This window comes from Crotalus tigris, unplaced genomic scaffold (genome assembly GCF_016545835.1).
Source record: "Crotalus tigris isolate CLP2741 ecotype Arizona unplaced genomic scaffold, ASM1654583v1 scf7180000017564.2150845, whole genome shotgun sequence".
NCBI classification, from domain to species: Eukaryota; Metazoa; Chordata; class Lepidosauria; order Squamata; family Viperidae; genus Crotalus; species Crotalus tigris.
In genome coordinates this window covers 783459-809102 of record NW_024096475.1, presented here as the reverse complement: position 1 = coordinate 809102, position 25644 = coordinate 783459, and the positions used below count along the sequence as shown (strand labels likewise).

Genomic DNA, 25644 nt, shown 5'->3' with positions numbered 1-25644 from the left:
ATTCTCATAATTGTAATTTTAATCGAATTACTATTATGAATGGTTAGTGCTCAGAAGCCATCTTATCATGAAATGGATCCAATGGTTGTCACATCCAGCATAAGAGATGGCTAAATAACAAACAAAAATAATGCAAGGCACAAAAGAAGTGACACATAATATAAATCTTTTAAATAAAATAAGTTATCAAGAATTTAAAGGTGAGCCCCCACCTTTCATTTTGAAGCCCAGGGCAAATGAACCCCCTTGTGCCAGGAGACTGAAACATGTTTTTCAAAGAGTCTCTCTAATTTCTAAAAATTCTTAAATTACAGCTTTTAAAGAGGTGACAAAACATATTAAAAATACCCATACACATTTGCATAACAACTTGGAAATGATTACAACCCTGTCTTTACTTTACCAATGTGAATTAAGGATGAGATCAGATCAGATACTGTTTTATAGATGGCTTTTCACACAATAGAGTTCCTCATAATATTGAAATTGTTTTATATTACTTCTAAAAAGAAGAAACCACAGAGATCAAGCATACTCAAAAATTTCCTCAGAAAACTCCTTTCCTCCCCTCTTCTGGATGTATGAAGTTCATTGGCTTGTTTAGTATCATTCCAATATAAAATACTGATGTACAAAGTCATCACTACCACACACACACAAGAAGAAAGAGAACAAGATAGAAAAGGAAGAGGAGGATGGGAATGGGAAGGGGAAGGGGAAAAAAACCCAGAAAAGTAATCCCAATCATGAGGCAATTAGTAAGGGAAATGCTCTCAGTGGTATCTTTATCTCATATGTTCTCGGTCAGAGATTCTGGCACTTATCCTTGGTGTAAAAGTTTGTGATTGTGCATGAAAAACCTTTTAATAGGGAAAATAGACTTTTTCATATTCTTAATGAACGGTCTTAACTATTATAGATCTGGGAATTCTGGTCACCTAGTACATCTGAATATTGCACACTGGGACAGATTAATTTGAAGAAAAATGGGGCTGCAAATTTGCTGATGTAGGTCTGACTTTGTTTCATTGTCTGGAGAGGAAAATTGCGTCACAAACAAATTAAAAAATATACTCTGATGTTGTCCTTAGAATCAGGATGGTGTGTCTTCTACTAAGGTTGGTTTTGTAAGTATGTATAGCCTGACTTTCTAGAGTTCTGACTCTATTGAACAAACAGAAAATTATTTTAAAATATTAATCAAATTAATATTAAGTATAAGAGGCCCTGGTTTTAGTACATAGGGGACAAATTTTACTTTTTCCTCCTCACTTACAATTCAATTAAAATGTATACGGGTTAAAGGGAATTAGTTTACCAGTATATGGCTTGAGAGGAAAAAAATTACATTTGCATTTTGATTATATGTTAATCCATTTGGCTAACCTACTTTGTGACATCCAAACGTGAGGATTTATGCTTTGGATTTGTAGGCAAACTGAATCAATAACATGTATTTTGAGCTGAGTTGATTAAACCCCTTTTAACACAGTTTGGACAAGAAAAGAAATAGAATGATCATTTGAATCTGTCTTTCTATCTTCCTAATGCATTTTGAATATGTTTTGTTCTTATGTAAGCAGCAATACTTGCAACCAGTTAGTTCTTCCAGAAGAGGGCCAGTGAAGTCAAGTAGGCCATTTTGATGTAAATGGTTTTTGCGATATGAGAAACAGCTATCAGCTATTTAGTGAGCATTGAAATATAAGGCTAAATATACTGTCTTCAAGCAGCCTGACACAATATAAAGCAAATATTAAGAATAACCAATTTAGTCATAATTATCTTAAAGAAGGTAATGGCAAAACAACTCCATACTGATTGGGGCCTTGATTGTGTGGTCATGGCTCCGGCTTGACTTTTTAACTCCATCCCTCATGGAGGCCAAAGCCAGATCACATCTTAGATTTAACTTTATTAATGCTATTACTTTTGTGTTAAGAAAGTAGACAATTGAACAAATAAATAAAATAAATGTGCAATGTGAACTGAGAATACTGTACAAATGCTGGTGAAATAAGCCACGTGAGGGAAAAGGCCTAACTTCAGGGTGGAAGTTCAATTACACAGGTGACAAGCAAAAATTTAGTTGGTTCAAAGAGAAAAAGCAGCTAACTGGAGACAGAAGCAGGAAAATAAGAATTCAAAATGCCAATGTTACTTTTCTTAGAGCAACAACAAAAACCTAGTCTTTATTTTCAGGAGCAAGCAGACAAAGCAGATCCCCTTTTTAAGGCCAGTTGGGAATCTGATGACTTTCTGAAGCCGCCCATTTTGATGGGCTTGTGAAAAAAATCTGGGAGTACATATAGGGGTTTTGTGTGTGTGTGTGTGTGTGAAATCAAAAGTATATCCAGGCAACAAAAATGGAGAAGAGAAAAGAATGCAAGTTTTAAGGTGCACTGAAAACTAGAATGGTACAATGTTTAGCAGAGTCTTTCTCTTCTCTTCTCCAAACTTCTAGATTGGCTATCTTACAATAAATCAATAGGCAGCACTTTTATGCTCATGACCAAGTTAACCTGAGAGGTATTCAAATGTTCTGGTTGCCTCATTCATTGGCTTAAGACAGTGGTTCTCAACCTTTTTAATGCCGCGACCCCCAACCGGTCGTAAGTCGAGGACTAAGCCGGTCGTAAGTCAAGGATAAACCGGTTGTAAGTCGAGGACTATCCAACTGGTCGTAAGTCAAGGACTTTCCCTGCCTGGGAGCGCTGCGCATGCGTGGTGCCGCCCCCTGCGCCGGCTGAGGTGTAGCTGGCAAGCGGCAGAGACGGAGCAGGCCGACCACTGGCTGTGCCACCAGCTGGCCCAGCCCAAGGGAGGTAAGGCACCCGCCGGAAAAGGGGAAAAAATGGTGGACAGCCTTGCTTGGTGACCCCCGTGAAATGGTCGATCGACCCCAAATGGGGTCGCGACCCATAGGTTGAGAACCGCTGGTTTAAGATAACCTTATTTCTTTCCCTGGGCTAGAGCTGAGCCTTTCAGGCTTACTTGGGTGACCAGGTTGCCTCTCTGAGGGCTAAAATGAGCACACTGGAAAGCTTTTTCTCTAACAACCCTCAAGCAGAGGGCTTTTGTTTGCATCCCCTTGTAAACAAGTTGAAGTGTGTATAAGTAGTCCTCGACCTATGACCACAATTAAGCCCAAAATGTCTGTTGTTAAGCATGACAACTGTCAAGTAAATTTTGCCCCATTTTACGACCTTTCTAGCCACAGTTGTTAAGTGAATCACTGCAGTTGTTAAGTTAGCAACACAGTTTTTGAGTGCATCTGGCTGAGTCAGTTGCCAAATGTCTGAATTTTGATCACGTGACCATGGGAATGCTGCAGGGTCATAAGTGTGAAAACAGTCATACATCCTTAATTTTAGGGTCACTGTATCTTCAAATGGACACTGTTAAGTCCTGCGTTCGTGGGCGAATGATGCTCATTGTGCAGTTAACAGCTCTTTATTCGTTTAACAACAACACCCCAACAACACAAACGGCATGCAGGCCTCTCTCTTATCTGCCCAGAGACCCGGACACAATGGCAACAAATAGCAGAGCGTTTTTGCGCCCTGTGCATGTGCACAAGGCTGGCGCCACTCAGTCTGGTCCCGGGCAGCTTTTGCAACATCCCGAGTCTGCTTTTGCAGGCTCAGGACACAACAGACACTAAATGAACCATTGTAAGTCGAGAACTACCTGTATTTGAGTAAGAATTGTGCCGTGTCAAGGTACTGCTTAGGAAAAATAAAGTAAAGCCCCTTATGTACGTTGTCACTGAAGAGACTATAGAAATTAAGAGGGCAGGAGTGAGGATATAGGAATAGGTTTTCAATTGCATTTGCAAGCCATTCACACTGCATTCACAGATGGCACCTTTTTCAGTCTAGGCCAGTGGTGGCAAATCTATGGCACGCGGCCCAGAGGCAGCACTCGGAGCCCTCTCTTGGGAACGCACGCCATTGCCCCAGCCCCCCCCCCACAGCCCCTCCTCACCAGCAGTCCCCCCGGAGGAGAGTCACCCCAGGCACGGCCCATGCAGAGCAGCGCAGCCAAGCACATGGCAGCCGGGTAGCAGGGACTCTGCCCTCGCACCCTGTGGCATGCAGATCATGCTGCGGGTTGCGGATGGAGGGCATGGTCGCCATGGCGCTGCAGGGCCGCCTGGGCGATCTGCCACAGCGGGCCGTGGAGGCGGTGGGTGGCCTTGCGGGTGGAGCAGGGGCAGGCTGATTTTTGGGCGCTCAGTCTCTAAAAGGTTTGCCATCACTGATCTAGGCCTAAGCCCTTACCAACTAGGGCAGTTTCAATATCTTGATGCAACTGCATTGATTAAAATGAGAGAGACCACTGAGCTTGCTTCTCTGTTTCAATGTGCCAGCAGCTGTTTCTTTCTTTCCTGTACTAACAACAAATTGTGACTCCCTTGCATACTTTGGAAATTACTAGGTACTTTATCTTCCATGAGGTTAACTGAGCACATTTTTCAGGGTGGTGGAACTGTGTAATTTTGAATTTAAAAAGGAAAAATACAAAATCCTCAGCATTTTCAGCTGGGACCCAGGAGGCAAGTGAAGCTGAAAGATAAAGCAGGGGATGGAACGGAAGAGAGAGGGAAAAGAACATGATGGACTACTCTTACAGGAAACAGACAAAAGGTCATTTTTCATAGAATGTCATCATAGGTATTTTGAAATCTAGCTTACTGTTTCCTTGCTATTCTGCAAAGCGGGGGTAGGCAACTATGGCCCCTTTATGACTTGTGGACTTCAACTCTCAGAGTGCTATGCTGGCTCAGGAATTCTGGGAGTTGAAGTCCATAGGTCATAAAGGGGCCATAGTTGTGCATTCCTGCCCCAAATGGAGGGGAGAATCTTCCTTAAACCATCTGAACAGTAAAAGTGAGGTTGTGGTCAAGTAAAAGCAAGATAAACCAAATCAGTTGTTTGCAGTGGTGGCGAATATCTGTAGCTCAGGTGTAAGATGAGGATAAAGGTTCGTTCGCCGAGCTTATGGGTTGGTTTCTGAAGGTTTCAGCTGATCAGCTGTACCGCTGATCAGGATCTGTTTGCCTGGTTTAAGCCTAGTGTTGCTGTTATGAGGTTTCTAGCTATATCAAATTATTTTGATTGCCATGTGTCATTTTTGCCAATGCCTAATCTTTTGTAAAACCCTCTAATCTGTACAAAATGCAGCTCTACCACACTGACCCAGTTTCCATCTGGTGCTAGAGTTGTAACGGGTGAAATGCAGTCACTGCCACCCCACACAGATGGCATTCTATTAATACACAGAAACAAAAAATAAAGAAATCCTATTTTAAAACTAAAATGTTGCATCTTGCTACTAGATCAGAAGGTTATTGCCATTTGACCTTTTGAAAGATAGAAGCTGTTAATTAGGAGTTCCAGCTGCCAGTTATATCACAAGGCACATATTGGTCCATTCGTGATTTCTAGATTCTTTTGGTTACATATATTGGCCAAGAAAGTTTAAATAGTCTTATAATATTAGAATTGAAGCTTTGCTTTTTGACATATGTCTCCATTTAGCAAAGGACAGAATAATAGTTTGGGTTTTGGCTGCGATTTGTTCTCTGGGTTGTAACATGCCTCAATGGGGGGGAAGGAAATGTGTGACACGAAAGGCATGCCACATATCTCAAAATGCTGTAGCTTAATCTCACATTTTTATAAATGACATTTCCATTCTGTTGTATGTGTGGTTCACACATTGTGTTCAGAATTAGTTAACAAGAAAGTATGTTCTATCTTCATCTTGCATGCCTCTCGTTGCTGATTTCCTTTGTTAATTCGCGTGAAATTAATCCATTGCAGATCCCATACTCTCATAGTAATTTTTGCTAATTCTGAAATTCAGTATGACATTTGGGCTTTTCCTCATGGTCAAGTTAGCATGCTATTTACCAGTCCTTTAAGTTGGCAGAAATGTATGCCATTACATCATTTGAAATCTAATGGCAAAGCCATACTCAGCCTTAAGAGTCAGATCAGTGATTTAGATTATCCTTAGGGGTTTAATGTAGGATGAAAAAACAACTGGGCTTTCTTTGTTTTTCTTTGAAGACGTTTCGCTTCTCATCCAGTGTGCTGTCCTGCTTATTCACACACAAACATAACTGTGGTTTAGTGATTTTATTAATATTCCCCAGCAATTTCCTTCACCAAAAACTCAGAACTGTCCCAATTAAGTCCAGCCACAAGCAGACCAATGCTAGTCCACAGAGCAATGACTAAAGAGTCTACAAGGCACTTGAAAATTGCTCAATCAAAATAAATCCACCAGGCAAACTGAGAGAGTTCACAAGGCAGGAAAATTCCAGAGTTTCCAAGGCACGATCCAAGTCAAGGCATGGTGTCAATCCAAAGTGAGGCAGAATCACACAATCAGAAAAGACACAGCTAGAAAATAAACACATTGTTCTCAGCATCGCCTCCATCAGTCTGCTATGCTAAATAGCCAGCTTCCAGAGCAGCCCCTCAAGAAGGGCGAGGCTTTCTCCTTGCGAGTAATCTGGCTGACCTCTGCTCCTGCCTTTTCTGTGCCTTACATATTCTTGGATCAGGTGTAGAAGGCAGTTCCTCTTCCTCATCACTGACCAGCTACAGCTGCACACTTTCCCCACCTGAAGCCTCAGGACTGTTCTGCTGCAGCTGTGCTTCAGCCAAATACCTCACAGACAGCTGCTTGGAGCCATCAATCAACTCAGCTCCTAATATTCCAGCAACTGGTTCATCCTCCCCTGAGCTGGCATCTAGAGAGGTATCTGGGGAAATGTCTGAGGGAGTCATCACATCCAAGAATCAAAGGCTACTCTTTTGAAGACAGTAACCACATTCTGGACAGAGAGGACTACTGATATGAAAGAGGGATCAAAGAGGCCATCTACATTAAAACTGAACAACTGTCTCTCAACAGAGGGAGGTGGGATATGACACCACCTATCTACGGTGTACAACACAGTCCTTTCAGCAGTTCCAAGAAGGCTCCATACTCATTTACATTATTCAGGTGACCTTGAGGGCACAGATAAACCTCCAAATGGCCTCAATGACTATCTTAGAGAGAGTGCTAAGCAACCAGATGACTGCAAAGAATATAAATCCTTCCATTCTCCACCATTCAGTCAGTGCTCCTTCTCCACATCTGTGACCTGCCATTCTTCCAAGGTCCTGGAATTCCTGAAGAAATCTGCCAGTAAGGACTCTCCTGTGGCGGGAAAGGGGTTTGCAAGGGCAACAAGAAGAGCTCTGTTTGTAGGAAGAGGTGAAAATGATGTTCTCCCATGGAAACAACAGTTTGTCTTCCTTGCCTCCTCTAGGCTGCAAGGGATGACATGAGTGTGCTTAAAGAAGAAGGGGAGAAGGGAGCCTTCAGACTTCAGGAGCACCATGCCCCCCCCCCCATGTCTTCCACTGCAACTGTTCTCCAAGCCAGCAAGGAGGTGGGCAGAGTGCACCCTTTGACTTTTGCTTGCTTCAGACTAAGAAACTATTTGGCAGAAGAGCACCCGGTGCTCCCTTAGGAGCTGGGGCTGGAGGGGAGCCCTAGCTAAAACCAGATTGAAGGAATAAAAACTATCCAGTATAAAAATATTTCCATAAGTGCTAAAAGCTGAGTGTGCTAGAAATAAAGAACCAGAGACTACATTGGACTGTTTTGAAAACACAGAACAGGCCCTGCACATTCAAGGCAGGAAAGAAGCAGCAAGAAATCCATTTTAAAGATAGGACAAAACTATACAATGTAAATCCTGGGGTTGTTAAAAATAGTTGGCTTGATGTTTGATTCTGCAGTCACTGTCCCTCAGTGATCAGCATTTTTTTTTATATATCTGCAACAGTCTTGTGACAACTGACATAAATTTACTCTTTCAGTGCCATTGGATTTGGACTGGCTGCTAAACAGGGCAGTTGTTAAGTGAGGATTACTTATAAATATTTCTTCTTTTCTCTCAGATAAGAAAAATATGTAATCTGCACATCATAGTATTAGTGTTTCATACATGTGTACTCAACACAATGTTCTCTTCCAAGTTATAATGAGCATAGAAAAGGAATAGTAAACAGTAAGCAGAAGAAAATGCTTGTTTCAACCATTCTGTTATTCCTTGTTTGTGGTAAATATCCCTCAGTTGTCCAACAGTCCATTAGAGACAATCCTTTTCTGTGGCTTTGGTCTGACTGCATCTTTACTTCCAAATATATTTATAAAAGTTCAATGTTCTTTCCCAGTAACGAGAAAAATATCTTTTCACCGTTTAGCTCCCAAATTTGTCTCCTTTTTTCACCATATTCATACACTTTTCTTGGCAATAATACAAAAGAATGATGTGTGCATTTAAAAAAAAAAAAATCCCCAGTTCAATTTTAGAATTACTTCCTCTGGCTGGGCTGGCTTCCCTCAAACTTGCTGAGCTTCACCTGGCCTCATGCACTTTGTTGATGCGTTTAGCTGATATACAAGTAGTCTCTGACTTATGGCCACAATTGAACTCAAAATCTCTGTTGTTACGTGAGGCATTTGCTAAGTGAATTTTGCCCCATTTTATGACCTTTCTTTGCCACAATTGTTAAGTGAGTCACTGCAGTTAAGTTAGTAACATGGTTGTTAAATGAAGCTGGCTTCCCCATTGACTTTGCTTGTCAGAAGGTTGCAAAAGGGGATCACACGACCCCGAGACACCGCAACCATCATCAATACAAGTCAGTTGCCAAGCACCTGAATTTTGATCATGTGACCATGGGGATGCTGCAACAGTCATAAGTATGAAAAATGGTCATAAGCCACTTTTTTCAGTGCCATTGTAACTTCAATGTCACTAAACGAACTGTTGTAAGTCAAGGATTATCTGTATTTGCTAGCGTCTATCTATCAGGATCACTGAAGCCACTACTAAGCCCTTTAACCACACCAAAGTATTGGGTTATTATATATTTGAGTCATAGAGATTGGATAGGCTTTATGCTCTGGATATTCAAACTTGATTGGACATGTATTTCAAATGGAATATGTTCAGGTCAATAATGATTTAAAGGTAATGCCTCACCTCTGGTAAATTAATTTGTCTTTCTCCCATATGATCATACAGACAGTAGGTCGCTTGGCTGTAACTATTGTTCTTCAGTTGGTAACTTATAGAGCCAAGATCTGACCTTCTATTATATCACTGTAATCTGCTATTGATTGATTTATATATCCATACTTAGCAACCAAGTAGGAAGGTGGAAACTATGTCTCTTTAGCAACTTCTGGAGCCAATGATGGCCTTTAAGCACTACTCCAAATCCTAAACTTCCTTTCTGCATCAAAGGACCCATATATGCATTTGCACAAATGACCACACAAAGACCACCATTACGGGCAAATTATACTGGTGGTCTAGAAATGATGTAATAATTTTCCATTCCTGTGAATATGAGTTATGAAGAACTACAAGAAATTATTAATTTGTGTATCCAGGTACCCAGTGCATTAAAATTGTTGATACATTTTTAACAATATTAACAGCTTTTCTACATGATTGATTATCTCTTCTAAAACATATTGTGGAGCTGAAGATAGTAGCCATAAATCAAGTCATGATTAAATAAAATCTAGTGGTTTATTTGCTTTCATCATCCATCACTGGCAACAACTGTATTATTGGTGAAGCTTATGCAGTTGACAAAGTGTGGTTTTTCTGACTGAACAGCTGTATCAAAGCTGTAGTGATGTAATGCATAGCAATTCTTCAACTTGAATAGGAATAAATATTCATAGAGGCCATTAATTGTATTAATGAACAGCCAGTCATTTAAACTGGCATGCAGATTACCTACAATACATTCCATAAAATGTACAAATATACTTCTGGTAAAATAGTCTCTTCTAGCACAAGCTGCCCAAACATCTGTGGCATTGCTAAAGAAAATATGGGAATAAAGGGTGGGAAAACCTGGAAATGAATATTTCAGCAAATTGTGGGAAGAAATGGGATGCAAATCACTCTCAGCCTTCTGTACTGTGTTTCATAAATTAACACAATATAAATCTCTATAAGTTTGCATCAAGTAGCTTTAAATTAAATACATCTGCAAGACTTAGTTTTTTGTAGTAAATGTAAACAAATGGAACTTATGTTTCCCATAATTTGAACTATTAGAGAACAAAAAAATATATTTGTGAGATAATAAATGCATCCAGTAGCCTTTAAGAAATTAGATTATTGTGAGATATAAATGCTGCTCTGAGTCTTTAGAACACAATAGGCAACCTTTGGCCCCTGGGCCTCATTTGGCCCCCAGACTCTTTCCTTATAGCTCCCAGTATCACTTCTGACTACAAATACCAGCATTAAAAATGACAGCTTATTTTCTGATAAGTTAGAAAGTTAGAAACAAATACACATGATTGTATGTGGTAGACCCCCTGCTCCTATAAATCTGATGCTTACTACCTGTTCTGCTGCTACTATGATCATTGTCCTAGAGCTGTCTTTTAGTCCAGGGATCCCCAACCCCAGTCCATGGACCGGTACCGAGAAACAAGAGAAGCCCCATCAATGGGATGCAGGCAACACACAAAACTACACACTCTCTGGTCCATGGAAAAACCTCTCTCTAGGGAACTGGTCCCTGGTGCCCAAAAGGTTGGGGACCTCTGAGTTAGTCCAGTCCTTTCCAGTCCTTTCCAGTCCTTTCTGCCACCTCAGCTATCTGTTGATGTACATCCCATGCAGGGTCTTGCGATGGCACTTCTGCTTAATCTTCATTCCATGTCTGCTGCTGCCTCATGCATTCTCTCAGCAGCTTATCTTTGAGTATCATGTTATGGGTGAACTTCTGGGTGCTTTGGATTTCTTCCAGAACAGTGGCTTTGTCACTCATCAGATCCAACTGTCTTCTTTCTGGATGGTGTACAGTCCTGGCGGGTGGACTTTTATTTTATTATTATTATTTTACTACATTATTTCCTTATTTTTTCCCAAAATTGTATTAATATATGCTACAATCTGAAACCAAAACAAAGCTATGACTGGATAGGGCCTGTGCAAAAAAAGCTGATGTCCCATATTTTTTAAATAGGAGCCCAACAGACAGAACATAATATTTCTGATCAATTGACTTCATTCTTAACCATAAGAAGTAAGTTATACATTTCTTAAAGCCTTGGTCCAGTGATTTTTCAACTCTGAATAATCCAATTCTTTGTTCCATACTTCAGGTATGCAAATAATGCCAATCTTCATTTGATATTTAAATTCATATACAGTTGAATTGTTCATTGAATATAAAGGGCTGAATCTCTAAAAGATCTTAAGGTATCATAGATCAGTCAGTCACTCAAATCTTTATTACGGTCAAAGCCCAGCATAAGGAGGGAGGAATACAGTCAATTAAAAAGCTTAAAAATACATCCAGGTTTAAAATTAATTAAAAGATAAAAGATAAGCAAAGCTATATATACAAAAAATATCTAAAAGTAATCTTTAAAAAGGGGTATGAGCATTAGATGGGTGTAAGAAAGCATGAAGGTTAATATACAGACTAAATCTATCACAACATAACACAAAACTTTCTAAAATGACCAAATTAGATACTCATTAAGACTATTTATGGCACACCTGATAAAGTTTAAGACTTGCTGTACAGATCCTGACAACATTATATGTTGTAGCAAGGTTAATATCTGAGAACAGCAGGGAGATGTAAAATTGTCCCCTACGCCCTGGATATTTATGCATTAGCTGTAAGATGAAGCTAGTATGAATGTTTCTATAATAACAGGCATTGGAGAAGTTCATGCTTTGTTGTTTCTCTGTCTCCAAGTAAGGACTCTCTGTATTTTCAAGGACAGCAAGTTACTACCGAGCCTATTAAAGTATATGGGCATTACTGTTTTATTAAGTACATGTTTCAAATATATATTCTATCTTTTGTAAGAGGCAACCCTGCTTATTGTTTAGTCTAGTGTGGACCTTGGCAGTGAGCTTGTTATTGGTGCCAAGATTAAAGTTGCCCCATTGGGGCTTGTGACATTGCCTAGCTGTGACTTTGTGATGTCATTCAGTGCCAATGCTTTGTTTCTTGGGAGACTCAGTGCAACAGATCAACCTGCCCCTGGGCAGATAGTGGTGTGGTGCATTGCTTTTCATGGGCTTTGTGGATTGAAAGGCTGCCTGGGACTCTGGTAAAGGACTCAGAAGACTGTTTGAAGGTTAGGATGGGCTGAATTGGGAGGGCCAATGATATTTTAGGGCAGATTCCTTGGAGGTGTCATGGTTCCTTTCCAAATGCCATTGCGTTTCTGGATCCCAAGCTGAGGCCAAAATAGTGGGAATGTCCCATGTCTGGGGTGAGTTGTCTTCCTTGGATGAGAGCCAGGAGAGGGATTGGGGTTGAATAAAAAAGGACAACCCCTGGCCAGCCTACCGAGAGTGTTTGATGGAGGAGACCATTGTATGCAGGTTATGCGAGAAGGGGGCTGTTGAGTCCCTGGTGGCACTGAGAGCTTGAACAAAAGTTCCTGGAGGACCCAGCTATCTGTTCCTTTAGCATGAATGAGTATAAAGGAGTGATATGGGATCATAATTATAATTGGTTATACTTTTTCCAAGTTGATACAAATTTATATATATTTTTAAAAAAAATCTAAGTCTCTTCAAATTTTATAAATTACTGTCAGTATCTCAGTGTAGACCAGGGGTTCTCAACCTTGGCAACTTTAAGACTTGTGGACTTCAACTCCCAGAATTCCTCAGCCAGCTGAGGAATTCTGGGAGCTGAAGTACACAAGTTTTAAAGTTGCCAAGATTGAGAACCCCTGGTGTAGACGAAATACTTCTCAAAATTAATTTTAAAATGTTATAGCCATCTTGTACTCCAGTAAACTGAATAAATAGCAAGTTTACTCAGAGGAAAGAACATTTAAGTAAAGGATATGAATCAAAACTTTAAAATGTGATACAAAGGAAAATATCTACTGTAAATGTGCTAACAATAAAAAAGATGAAGAAAGAAAATAACTATTTTATAACACCATTTTAATCTAAGTTACTGCCCCCCCTCACCCATTGTTTCCCCTCTAATTCTGGGAATAAAACATTTCTAGAATATAGTCATATAATAGCAACAACTGATCAAGGAAAGTGAAAAAGAAAGTATTTTATTCATTAGATTAGCAAAAAGCCTCTAAAAATTCCACAGCAGCAGATGGACCTGTACATCTTTTGAACTCTTCTCCAAAGGAAAGGCAGAAAACTGCTGGATACAAAAAAGTATTTAACATTTTTGTTCCTTGCTGTTGTGCAGGCAAAACCAAAGCCTCTTCTTAAACTTAAAAATTGAGAAGGAAAGTCTGGATAAATTTTACTTTTAAGTTTGTCTTAAAAGTTATAGAAGGTGCGAGACATGAGAAATATGACAATTATAGGGGCAGATTTTAGTGAAGGATTGTCTCTTACTCTTAATCTATAAGCAACTGGCAACGAAATATTTTTAATACAGTCTTCCATTTAATTAACAAAGGGTTCTGTTACTCCCCATCCAAAGGCAGAATCAAACTTATGTTAAGTTGCTTCCGATGAACTGCTCTTGAACTTTTAGTCATTCAGCTTGCAGATTTGTAATAAGTTTGTCATGACTTGTCTTCAAAAGTCTTCATTCTGATTTCATGAGAAATAATACTTCTCTTTAATGCTTCCGAATCTTCATCCAACTTAATAGCTGGGCCTTTCATAATTATAGGTTCTTCATGGATCCCAATTTCCTGACCCGTAAATCTGATTCCACTTATTTAGGGATTGCCTGAAGTTTTACCATGAATTCAACACTTGTAATTTTCTTTTTCTGAGATAGCTAGACATCTGGGGGTTAATATTGCTCTAGCTATGCCAGAAGAGTCATGGAGAGGCCAGGATTGTTCCTCTTTTTGTAGGATATCAAGAGTCTGTAAGTTTATCTAGTTTTCCTCCCTTTGTCATGTGTCTGATTAACGAAACAGGTCAAAGAATTTTCAGGCATTTTTTTAACCTAAAAAGCCTTTATTAGTATTACAGAGTGTCAGCACAGCATGGTGGATGCTAAGATCTGAATTTCCCTTCCTTTGCACATAACATTCCAGGCATTTCCCCTCCCCTATTTTGGAGTGATGATTCACATCTTCCAATTAACTCGGAGGGCAAAGATTAATTCCGTTTCTTTCCCCCCCACCCTTTCCTTATATTCTCCTCCCCTTTCACTGTCACCTGATTTAACTCTAAAAATACCAGACAGTTCTGCATATATTGTCAAAGCAAGAATATTCAATATTAGCAGTGTTGACACCCTTTTCATTATTTGGAGTTCTTTGTTAAAGATGACTGAAGCGGAGCTGTCTTCTTCATTTTATCGGTCACATCACTGAAATAATGTCCCATTTAAGATGCTAAAGCAAACTTGGAGAGTTTGGGTATAAACCACTCATGTTTGATCACAGGCAATTTCATCCACCAGGTTGGACAAGGTAAATAAGGGGAACTGGAACTTATGTGAACTGAGGAGATTGATTGCTTCTTTGCTTCCAGAAACCTCTAAGCAGGGGTGTCAAACTGCCGGCCTGCGGGCCAGATGCGTCATACCAAAACCGTGCCCACCCCATTGCCAGCAATGGGAAAAAAGTTGCGATACATCACAACACGTCACGTGACATCACGGGTTTGACACCCATGCTCTACAGTATCAGTTATTGACTTCAACATGACAAATATATCAAGATGATTGAAGCCCTGCTCATTTTAACATGTGTGAGATGTGTACAATACATGTTAAAAACCAACAAGGCTTCAGATCATGCCTGCCATTTTGAAACCATCTTCTCAATTGTTGAATACAAGGAAGCAATTTATTTTAACTGCCCATTAAGAGTAAACTCTGTTGGACTCTTTCTGTATCAGTATACTTCTATTTCACCAATGTTTTGTGTTTCTTAAATACAGTTCAAAAATGGTCCACAGATTCAGCTTTTTATTTTTGTTTTAAGGTTGTAAAGCAACCCATTCATGACAGTCAAGCATTTTCATCATTGAAACTGAATATAATTTATGTTCTCTTTTAAACAATATGTAGCAATAACTTATTATCAACCCAGTACACATACCAATCTGAACTACATCGGTTTCTTTAAAATCTATCTCTCCAGTGGATGCCAATTTGCCATTCCCCGGGATTCTTAGAAGCTGTGCTTGTACATTTAAAATTTAGGCTTAAAAAGAAAACACCTTACGCGACATAATTACAGTGATTGAGAACACTTTCTTTAAAAGAGACATTATTTTTTTCCCCTGAGACTCTATTCTCAGTGGGTTTTGTTATATTTATGAAGCTTTAAAAAGAAACAGATTTTCCTGCTGATTCAGTCAAAAGCAAAAGTACAACTTTTACACGTATTCCAAACCTGCTTCCCCCCCCCCTTTAAAACATTATAAATATGTTTAAGGAGGAAGTGTGTTTAGAGTAAGAAGAGTTTTTTAGGTTCTTTAGATAACAGGGTTTAAAGTATTATGATGGGCTCCTCAGATTAACCAAAGAAGCAAAGTATCTATAAAGAACAAGATTTGCCTTGGACAAAGAGCAGAGTATAAACGTGCCCCAAAGCATTGCCCTAAGTTGTTGTCTTCATGTGGTTCTCAGGGTTAGCAAGACAGGCTTAGGTCATCCTTATTTGTTACAGTGATAATGTCGCGTTTTTACTCTTTGGCAACAGCCTTCTTGTCAACCACATGAGGTATATTATGCTTCACCACTTATACTGAAAATGAAGTCAGGTCAGGTCACCAGTAGAGGATAGGGCTGTAAATACGATTTCTTCCTGTTTCAAGAGATCCCTGCATGCTCCCTTCCTGTCCCCATTCTGCTTCCTCTACCAACATTCTGTTGTTATCTGCCTAAAGAGTTGGAATTGGAAGTGTGAAAAATCACAAAGACCCTAGTACTTTCTGGGGCTTAAAACATTGTACTAGTAGTACAATGTCTGAAACTAAAAAAATGGAACCAATCAACTCCCCTGCTGTCTTCTGAACAGAACACAAAAGTCTCTAGAACAGACATGTCAAACACAAGGCCCGGGGGCCAGATGCGGCCCGCGAAGTGGTTTCATGTGGCCCACGAAGCCATCCTGGAAACAGTGAGGGAACAGCCCCCTCTGCCTTGGCCCTGGCCCAGACCAGCCGGGAGCCAATGTACAATTTTGTAGTGGCTATCTATGCTGAAACGCATTCAGTCTTAGCTCCATAAGCCCCCCCCCACATGGCCTGAGAGGAACAGTGAGGCTCCTCCATGGTGATGACATAAAGGAACGAAAGGAAAGGGAGAGAAGTGGCCAGTGTGCATTGCTTGTGATTCATCTGTCTTGTGACTCTGATGCTTTAAAAAAAAATTCCATTTAACTTGAGCTTCAATTGAAATAGGGTACTGGAGGAGGAACATAGGAAGATAGCCTAGACCTGTCAAACTGATGCCAGCAGAAAGATGTATCTGATTGGTGAAGTTTTCTCCTTCTGCTAGTGATGTTCTGGAGAAGAGGGCAGCTTATCATCAGCCACACATAATCACAATTGGACCATGTGGCAGGGAGACAACACAGGTGAAGCAAAAGCAGGATAAGGCGGCAGCACAAATTACCCTTTTTTTGCCAACTCAAGGGTGGGTGGGGATCACTTTGACTCAGCTGTAGGAAGAAACTCTGTTGTTGCTGCAGATTAACCTTCAAAGCCGTGCCCGTCTGCTGGGAATGATGGGCTTTGTGATTAGCAGAGCAGGGCTGAAAATGCAAAGTCATTTCATGGCATTTCCATTTCCCCCTCCAAATAATTTTCTTCAACAGGGAAGGGATGAGAGAGATGGAGGGGGAGATGAAAAAAGCAATGGGGGAGGTTATAAGTGGAGCAAAATAGCATCTACATTACCACACTACTATAAAATTCTGCAAAGTGGAGTTATTGTTAAAGAAAAGCCTTGCCTGAAAGCACCCCAGGAACAGCTTCAGAGACAGAGTTGCCCATCACCAGCACGCTAGTCTTAAAAAGTTTTTAGCAGAAAAACACTGAGATGGACCATAGGAAAGATCCAACTTGTCCCTGTTAACCAAAATCAGTGCATCAGTTAAAACTATGAAATGGATAATCCTTCCCCAAAGCTTCTTTTGAAGCTTTTGAAAACTGCATTTTAAAAAAAATGCGTATGGGTTGATGGACCTTTAGATGTTTCAGATCCCTTTGTTTAAGCTCCATACTGTGTTTGATTATCTGCTTGCTATTTATAGGCAGATCTGCCAGTGTGCCGTTTTACACAAGTGACATATAATAGCATTATAAAGCTATTCCTAGGCCTGGTGTTATTTCATCTAAGCCAGTGTTTCTCAACCTTGACAATTTTAAGGCATGTGGACTTCAACTCTCAGAATTCCACAGCCAGCATTGCTGGCTGTGGAATTCTGGGAGTTGAAGTCCACATGCCTTAAAATTGTCAAGGTTGAGAAACACTGATCTAAGCACTAGATGAGACCAAAGCTCTATCTCCTTTACTCACATCCATTCTGAAGCCTGCAATTCTTATCAACAGAACTGTCCCAAAGATGTAAATACCTCTGATCCCATTGAGCTGCCTCACTCTTTCTGCCTGGTGGCTGCATACACTGCTGAGTTCTCCTGACTGTAGAGAAGGAATGCTTGACAAAATTCTGTATTTCCAGTATAGGTAGTCCTCATCTTACCACAGTTCATTTAGTGACCATTCAGAGTTACAACAGCACTGAAAAAAATGACGTATGACCATTTTTCACAGTTACTACCATTGCCGTATCCCCATAGTCACTTGATCAAAATTTGGATGCTTGACAACTGATTCATATTTATGACGGTTGCGGTGTCCCGGGGTCATGTGATCACCTTTGGTGAGCTGACAAGCAAAGTCAATAGGGAAGCCAGATTCACTTAACAACCGCCTTACTAACTTAACGTCCGCAGTGATTCACTTAACAGCTGTGGCATGCAAGGTCATAAAAGGGGGCAAAATTCACTTTAATGTTTTACTTAGCAACAAATTTTTTGGGCTCAATTGTGGTCGTAAGTCGAGGACTACCTGTAAGTACATTTACATCTTTCAATTTCTCAAATTACTACACTTAGTCTCAAAAAACTTTTGTTATGTCTTCCTAAAGACAAAGACTCTGATCAGTAGTTTGCTCTTTATCATGCTCTTTATTCTGCCCAGTGATGTCCACAGAGATGGATGAAAAAGTCAAGATGATAGCCAAGATCTACAATTAAAACTTCACTCATTTTTTTATGCATGTCACATACTCTGAAAACACTTCTGGTTCTGCCATTTAGCACTGCAGCTTACATGTTCATATAATCTCTCAGTCTAATGATGATTGTTAGTATGCTTTTCTCTCTGTGACTTTGCATGGGAAACATGTTCTCCAGTCAAACAAATGCAAACTACAGCTTGTGCTTTTGAATAAATGGCACTGCATACAATAGTGGATAATAATATGCATGTAATGAGGCTTCTATCTGCTTCAGAAGAATTGCATATCTATTTTTTGCAGATCAGTGTCCTAAAAGTGTGGTACAAATATGTGGGTGGGCAGAAATAGCTACAAAAATAAAATGGAACAGGTTTATCACATCCAGAGTACCCAGGCTTGTCTCTGTTTATAATATTATGTAATATTAATAACTGCTGGCCAATTTAACTTTAATTTCTTTAAAAAGGCAATACTCTGAAATAATAGGTGTATTTACAAATTTATCTAGATGCGTAGAGAAAAATGTATGCAGTTATGAATCTTTGGTTTGTAGTTAGAGATTTTAAAAACAAAAATCATTCTTCTATCTCTGAAGTGTTGCTCAGATATATTTTGAGACTACATAGAGGACAAATATGTCAAGTTATAATTCCTACAATTATATGTTTATAGCTGTAGCTATAAATAATCCATTTTTCTACTTATGGGTTAGATCCAGTTCAGGTCAGGCCAACTGAAATCATTGAGAAAAGTTAATCATGATAATTTTAGTTCAACTGATAGTTGCTTTTAAACATGACTAACTCTGGGTCCAAGTCAGGTTTTAGCTAGAATAAAGCGTGCTATTCTACACGCTTCTGGCAAGATGGAAGGAAGTTCTGATCATTGTCTCTTCCAACATCCATTAAGATAGTTTAAGCTCTGGATGCCGTACATGTCTCCTCAGAAAACTATACATAACTTCAGACTAGTAATATAGGAGAAGGATTTAGTTCATTATTGATGCCCTGTGAGCTATTCTAGACATGCAACCTATGAATAACTAGAAATTTACAATATTTTAAGGACAGCACAACTGCCAATGAAAAATACCTAGTTACTCAAAGCCCATGAATGAACTTCACAAAATCAGGGGGGATTTGCTGTAAGAGAAATCAATAGCAAAATTTTATTGCCTCCTTGTTCAAGAGGTGCTGGTATTTATAAGTTACATATGCACAGCCCATATGTTAGAACCCAGGGCATTTTGTACAGTAATTTTGTACAAAGAGAGGGAAATTTGAGATGGCAACGCAAAAAGGAATGATGAGTTTTTCTTCACCATGTTGCTATTGTTCAGAGCCTTTTTCTAACCCCATTGCTACTGTTGTTGAATGTGTTTCCTTTTTATAAGCCTTATTGAAGAGAAAAAGGCCAGAAAGGCTAGAGTGAAAAACACCAAATGGGAAAGGATTGTGTATTCATTTTTGCCAAGTGCTTCAGTTTATTCCATCACCAGTCCTTGCTTTACAAAACTTCATCAATGGCTCTTTTTAAATGTCTAGTCCTCATCCTGATTCCCATATACTACAATGTTGCCAAAGAACAGCCTCTGAAACCCCTTAGGATCCACATCCCACCCGCCTTGGTTTTAATTCTTTCAAATTTAATTATAAACTTCATACTGCAGAACAAAGTGCTAGCCCATGGCATGCCCCATCCCCGAAGAATATTTCTGGACCAATAGAAAGACAGAAGCTAGCTGAGATAGTAGAGTCCCTCTTAAGATGTTAAATAGAATGGAAACAACTCGAGCTATTCCACATCTGATAGATGGGAGTTTTATAATCTGCTACACCCAAACTATTCTGAAAGAGTTCAGGTCATGCTTTACAAAATTCCAAATGTCCTTACTAATCCCAGAGGTTTGGGACCCTTGCCGCTAGTTGTTCTTTAGTTGTGAATTATCCACTCTTCTTTGGCTACATGTAGGCTTGAATATTCTCCGTCTGTGAGGCCCTATTGTATCTACTGCGTGAATAGAAAAGGACCAGCTTGTTATCTAACACTCTTGGCCAGTGACTAGAGCCCCAGCAGGATTCAACATTGACAATTGTTCTAGGCTCACACTGAATTTTTTCCCCATTGTTTTGAACACCACCAGATGGATAAATCTAGCTGCCATTTTAATTCTTACAAAGCCCCAGAAAGAGCACCTTGGCAACTTAAAATAGTAGCTAGAACCAGAAACTCAGAAGTACTTGTAGCACTGTGATTTTCCATGTATATTAGGAATTACTAATGGAGCCCATTATGCTCCAGATCCTTTATATGGAATTGGGGCTATATTGGGAAGTGTGGTTTCCTTCCATAGCTTCAGTATGAGTATTTCTGAAAAAATTATCCAAAACCCATTCTTTAAATTCGGGCATGGTATTATTATATTGTACACAGTAAAAATGGTTACCCTGGATGTCTTCACTTTCTGTTCCACATCTTTGTGCATAACGAGAACAAAGTAATATATACCATTTTCTCTTTTAGCTTCTCTTTACAGTGAACAAAATGAAGACTTAGATCTACAGGGAAAGTTTGTTTTAATTTAATTTGCAGCTAAATTTGTAGCTTGCTGATCATAGGTTTCTAGTCCTGCGTTAACAAAAAAGGATAAGGTGTTTTTAATCTGTTGTTGTCACAATTATCCATCTGGCCATTATATATGTAAACCACGCTAAAGCCCATTCAGGTGTTTAATCTGCCAAATAAAAGCAAAATCAATCCTGTTAGTCCAGTCAATAAAAGTGAAATGGTACAAATTTTCTCAAATTGGACCACATCAACGGAGCTTGTGCAAGGCAGGGCTACTGTATATATTTTATTATATTTTAATACCACATACTCAAACACATATACCAGCAAGACAGAATTTCTACACCTAAATCTTTGGGGGAAACAGCAAGGTTGTAACTAAACTAATTAATGTATTTAATAGAATTTTTTTTAATTTTTTTGGCAACTGTTTTATAAAATTGATTGGTTTATATTCTCAATCGATCAACAAGCTCCATGTAGTTAGTAACTTAATTATGTTAGATTCCAAATATATATCTAATTGTCTTTGTTCTTTCATGATTTTTGAGGTTCAATATAGTCATAATATCATTCATCAATTACTATCCATGATCTGACTGTGCAGACTGGTATAATCCTATTTTTGGTGATTCTTGCCAAAATGACTAATTACATAATTTACCAAATTCACTTTTTAATCATGTGCTTACTCATTTTCTGGAAGTATTTTACGCATTCATTTGCTCTATGGAAGGTGAATAATTGACATTTCTGTAATACTGAATGTTGTTTGCATAATGACTTCCTTATTCCCGTATCCTTTTATTTGCTTTTACACTTGTTTCTCACTTGTTTCGTGAAATAACTTCACAGTTATGTAGCATAAAAAGATGAAAACCTTACTGAAGCAAAGCAGGCCTTTTTTTGTCCTTTGACCGGGCCAAAATAAGAGCCGAGGTGGCGCAGCAGTTAGAGTGCAGTACTGCAGGCCACTTTATCTGACTGTGTTCAGCAGGTCAGTGGTTCAAATCTCACCGGCTCAAGATTGACTCAGCCTTCCATCCTTCCGAGGTAGGTAAAATGAGGACCCAGATTGTTGGGGGCAATGTAAATATATATATACATTGCTTACTGGTGTACACCGCTTAGAGAGTGCTTGCACTTAAAGCGGTATATAAGTCTCATAAATAAATAAATAAATAAATAAATAAATAAATAAAATACTATTCTAGTTCTCATATTTGCAGTTTGTTATTTCTTCTCTGGAATGCAGGTAGTCCTTATGACCATATAAATTGAGTTCTTCTTTACATTTAGGCATTCCAATCCTCAACCTATTCAGAATCCTCCAAGTAATATAAAGGAGGTATCCTTCCCTTCAGCCATATCCTGCTTTAATGCTATTTCTTGCTCAATGGTCACTTCCTCCATCTTTTCGTTCGATTTTGTTCTTGCAAAATTCTCAAGAATGTGTGTTCTTGCCATAAAGCTTTTCCTATATCTGAGTTGGCAGGTCTGTCAGGCAGAGGATGTCTGGGGTCATTCTCTTCCTTTGTTCTCTCGCCGTCTGCTTCTACCTCTTTCCTGATCTTAGGTGGGGCAATGCCTAACGTAAGTTGAGTATATATGAACAATAGGAAGCATGAGGCCAGCTGCATATTCTCTGCTGTGGATCACATGACAGGAAGGACAGAAGGGGGCTTGGAATGGTGCAGTTACCAACATTCCATGCAGCTCTCCAGCTCTCCATTCTCATAGGGAAGCACTGAGAATTGGAGAGGGGGATTCCCCCCTCCCCCAAGCCTAGTCTGATCCAGCTATTTTTAAATTCAAACTTTCTTTGGCAGGCTGTCCACCCACTTCAGTTCTATTTATGTACAAGATTTGTATAGCTGCATTTGTATAGCTGCAATATCACACTGGTGGCTCAGAAATGACAAATTCTGATCAAATAGATTGATCAAATTATGTTTGTTTTTTGGAGAACAAGCATGCTCATGGACCTACATATGGGCAAAACTTCAACTCATTTGTATATTTTTTTCCAACATTCCATTGACTTCTGGAATTCTTGCCAAGCCTTTACCAGCAGAGTTATCTGGGATATTCTAAACAGAGGCATAGAATCAAAATCACATGAAGTATTAGTACCACTTTATAAAGCCTTAGTAAGGCCACACCTAGAATACTGCATCCAGTTTTGGTCACCACATTAAAAAAAAGATGTTAAGACTTTGGGAAAAGTGCAAAGAAGAGCAACTACTGTAAGACAATTAAAAGCCTGGAAACTAACATACGTGAAGAATGGTTGCAGGATTTGGGTTTGGCTACTCTAGAGAAAAGAAGGACTAGGCAGTATTCCAGTATTTGAGAGGTTGTCACAAAAAGGAGGTCGACTTATTTTCCAAAGCACCAGAAGGCAAGACAAGAAACAATGGATGGAAACTAATCAAGGGGAGACGCAATCTGGAATAAGAAGAAAACTTCCTAACCAATGAAACAGCTTGACTTCAGAAGCTGTAGGTGCTTCATCAGGGGAGGTTTTTAAGAAGAGACTGGACAGTCAGCTTGTCTGAAATGGTATAGGTTCTCCTGACTGAGCAGTGGGTTGGACTAGAAGACTTTCAAGGTTCCTTCCAACTCTATTCTGATTGATGCTGCTAGGTGTTTCTTTTATATTGTGTCTCTGTGTGTTTGTGTGTAGAGGGAAACACTACTCAGCCTGTTTATGCTCCATTCTGCGCTACACAACCAGAATGAAGGGAGGCTTAGAATGGAGGAGTCAGCAACATTCTGAGCCACTTCCAAACTGAATCTCCCACACAGATCCACTGGCAGAAATTTTCAGAATTCTATTTTTTTTCTCCTTAGGCCCCAGCCTGATCTGTCCCATTTTTAAACTCATTTTTTGTGCCAGTTTTTCCTTCCACATCCAAGCTAGTCCTGTTTTTTCATTTTCAAACAATTGTGCTGTGAGACAAACAGTTGAATGGACAGTTATCATTTTTTTCCAATGCTCTATTGAGTTGGAAACGTTCTGCTTCTACATTATATAGATTGCGTGTTTCCACAGAAAGAGTAAAGACCGCATTGGCTTTAAAAGTTCCTCCAGTCCAATATTAATTACAGTCACCAATTCTAGTCCATTAAGATTAGAACTGTTCCTTGTACCATCTACTAAAATAAACTTTTCTCCTTATGTGACTGGCAGAAATATTTGTTTGGCAGCGGAATACAATGTTTCAAGATTGTAAGAGGGTTTTAAATGGAATTTTATTTTTTAAAATACTGCCTCAGCATCTGTTTATATATTTAGCATGTTACAGCATACATAATGTTCATGTATTGTTGAAGATTGAATGGGGAATGTAGACTCTGGATTTATCCAAGTGTCTTGTCACCAGAATAAGCAGACAACCATTTTTGGAGGTCAGAAATGGGCAACATTGCCCTTTATTAATCCCCCACTCACCATCAATGTGACACCAGGGCACATTTTTCTGTTCTACTTCTGAAATATCCATTTCTATGATATGTTGCCTTAAACACTCTTGTCTGTTTTGGATAATGATCTTTGGTTTATAGCAGGCTAACTCCAACAATTGATTGGCTACCTTATAGAGAAAAAAAACATACCTTTAATCAGTGCTTTTTTTCTTAAAAAAAAAAAGGTGCCGGAATTCACACACATCATACAACCCGCCTTGCCTGCCCTACAAGGTTCTATCCAAAAATGGTGCCGGAACTCCGTTCTGGGTGTTCTATGAGAAAAAAAGCCCTGCCTTTAATATAGTCAATGTAGCAATGAGTACTATAATAGCACAGTAGTGATCGTTCTCTCCTTGAAGTTGTAATTTAAACCCAGTAGGAACATTATGTAAAGTCTCGTTGGGAGCTGGAATAAAACACTTCTACCTCAGGTGACTGGGAAAACAATGAAGCAGTACAAGCAGTATTAAAGGAGGGATCTTTGTTTTGTTTTAAAGTAGGATGTAATTTTAAAAATTCTATCAGGTTTCAAGCCAACAACTTTCTCTTTAGAGGGGCAGGAATTATAGCCCTTGTGTTCCTGAAGCATGAGTAAAAGATATTAGACAAAAACAGGCACTAAGAAGTTATTTATTGATCTATTTACCTAATACTAGATTTGATGGGTTGCCATTTTTATAGATAAAATTATGCTTTTTGCCATTTAACAATCATGATTTTTTAAAAAATTACTAACATTGAATACACTCACATGCACATGCACACAGTTTGATAATTTCTCCCATCAACATTTTTTTTCTGTGCTCTACATAATGTTGCTCACCCTAAGAAGAAGAGCACTACAAGCAGGCAAACACATTTGTGTATGTTTGTGTGTGTTAACAAATATTAAGGGGTGGGGTTTCATTTTATTTATTTTTTTGTTCCCTCTCTTCTCAATCGGCCCATGGATGTATGCATATTCTCTAAATCTATGAGAACTAGGTCCTTAAGCAATTTTCTGAACTGATTTTGTTTATCTACGTTAGATTATAAATCTCTTCATTCCCAGTTTATAAAGCCAGTATTTCAATATGACATACATGGAAGTCATCCAATCAAGAAAAATGAAGCAATTAAACATTGCAGCACAATAAATAAAGTTAGCTGCCCAGCAGAGACTAATAATTAACATGAAGCAAGTGAAATCACATCTACTTATCCACGTGACAGAGAAATCTATGTCGAACATATGACAACATAGATGTACTAGCCTAGAAGAAAGCTCATAGCAATACATACATACATACATACATACATACATATATACATATCAAACATCCC

At 39.1% G+C, this 25644-nt stretch overlaps 1 protein-coding gene across 2 annotated transcripts in view; it reads left to right on the top strand.

Moving 5' to 3' along the window:
* Positions 1 to 25644, top strand: part of ATXN1 (ataxin 1) — a 349242-nt gene that overhangs the window by 66810 nt on the left and 256788 nt on the right. The window contains exon 1 of one of the 2 annotated variants that reach the window (XM_039348809.1): positions 12113 to 12210. The exons of the other annotated variant lie outside the window; for it this stretch is intronic. The gene's annotated coding sequence lies outside the window, so the exon portion shown is untranslated. Of the gene's footprint in view, positions 1 to 12112; positions 12211 to 25644 lie in introns of those variants that run through there. 2 annotated transcript variants of the gene reach the window in all.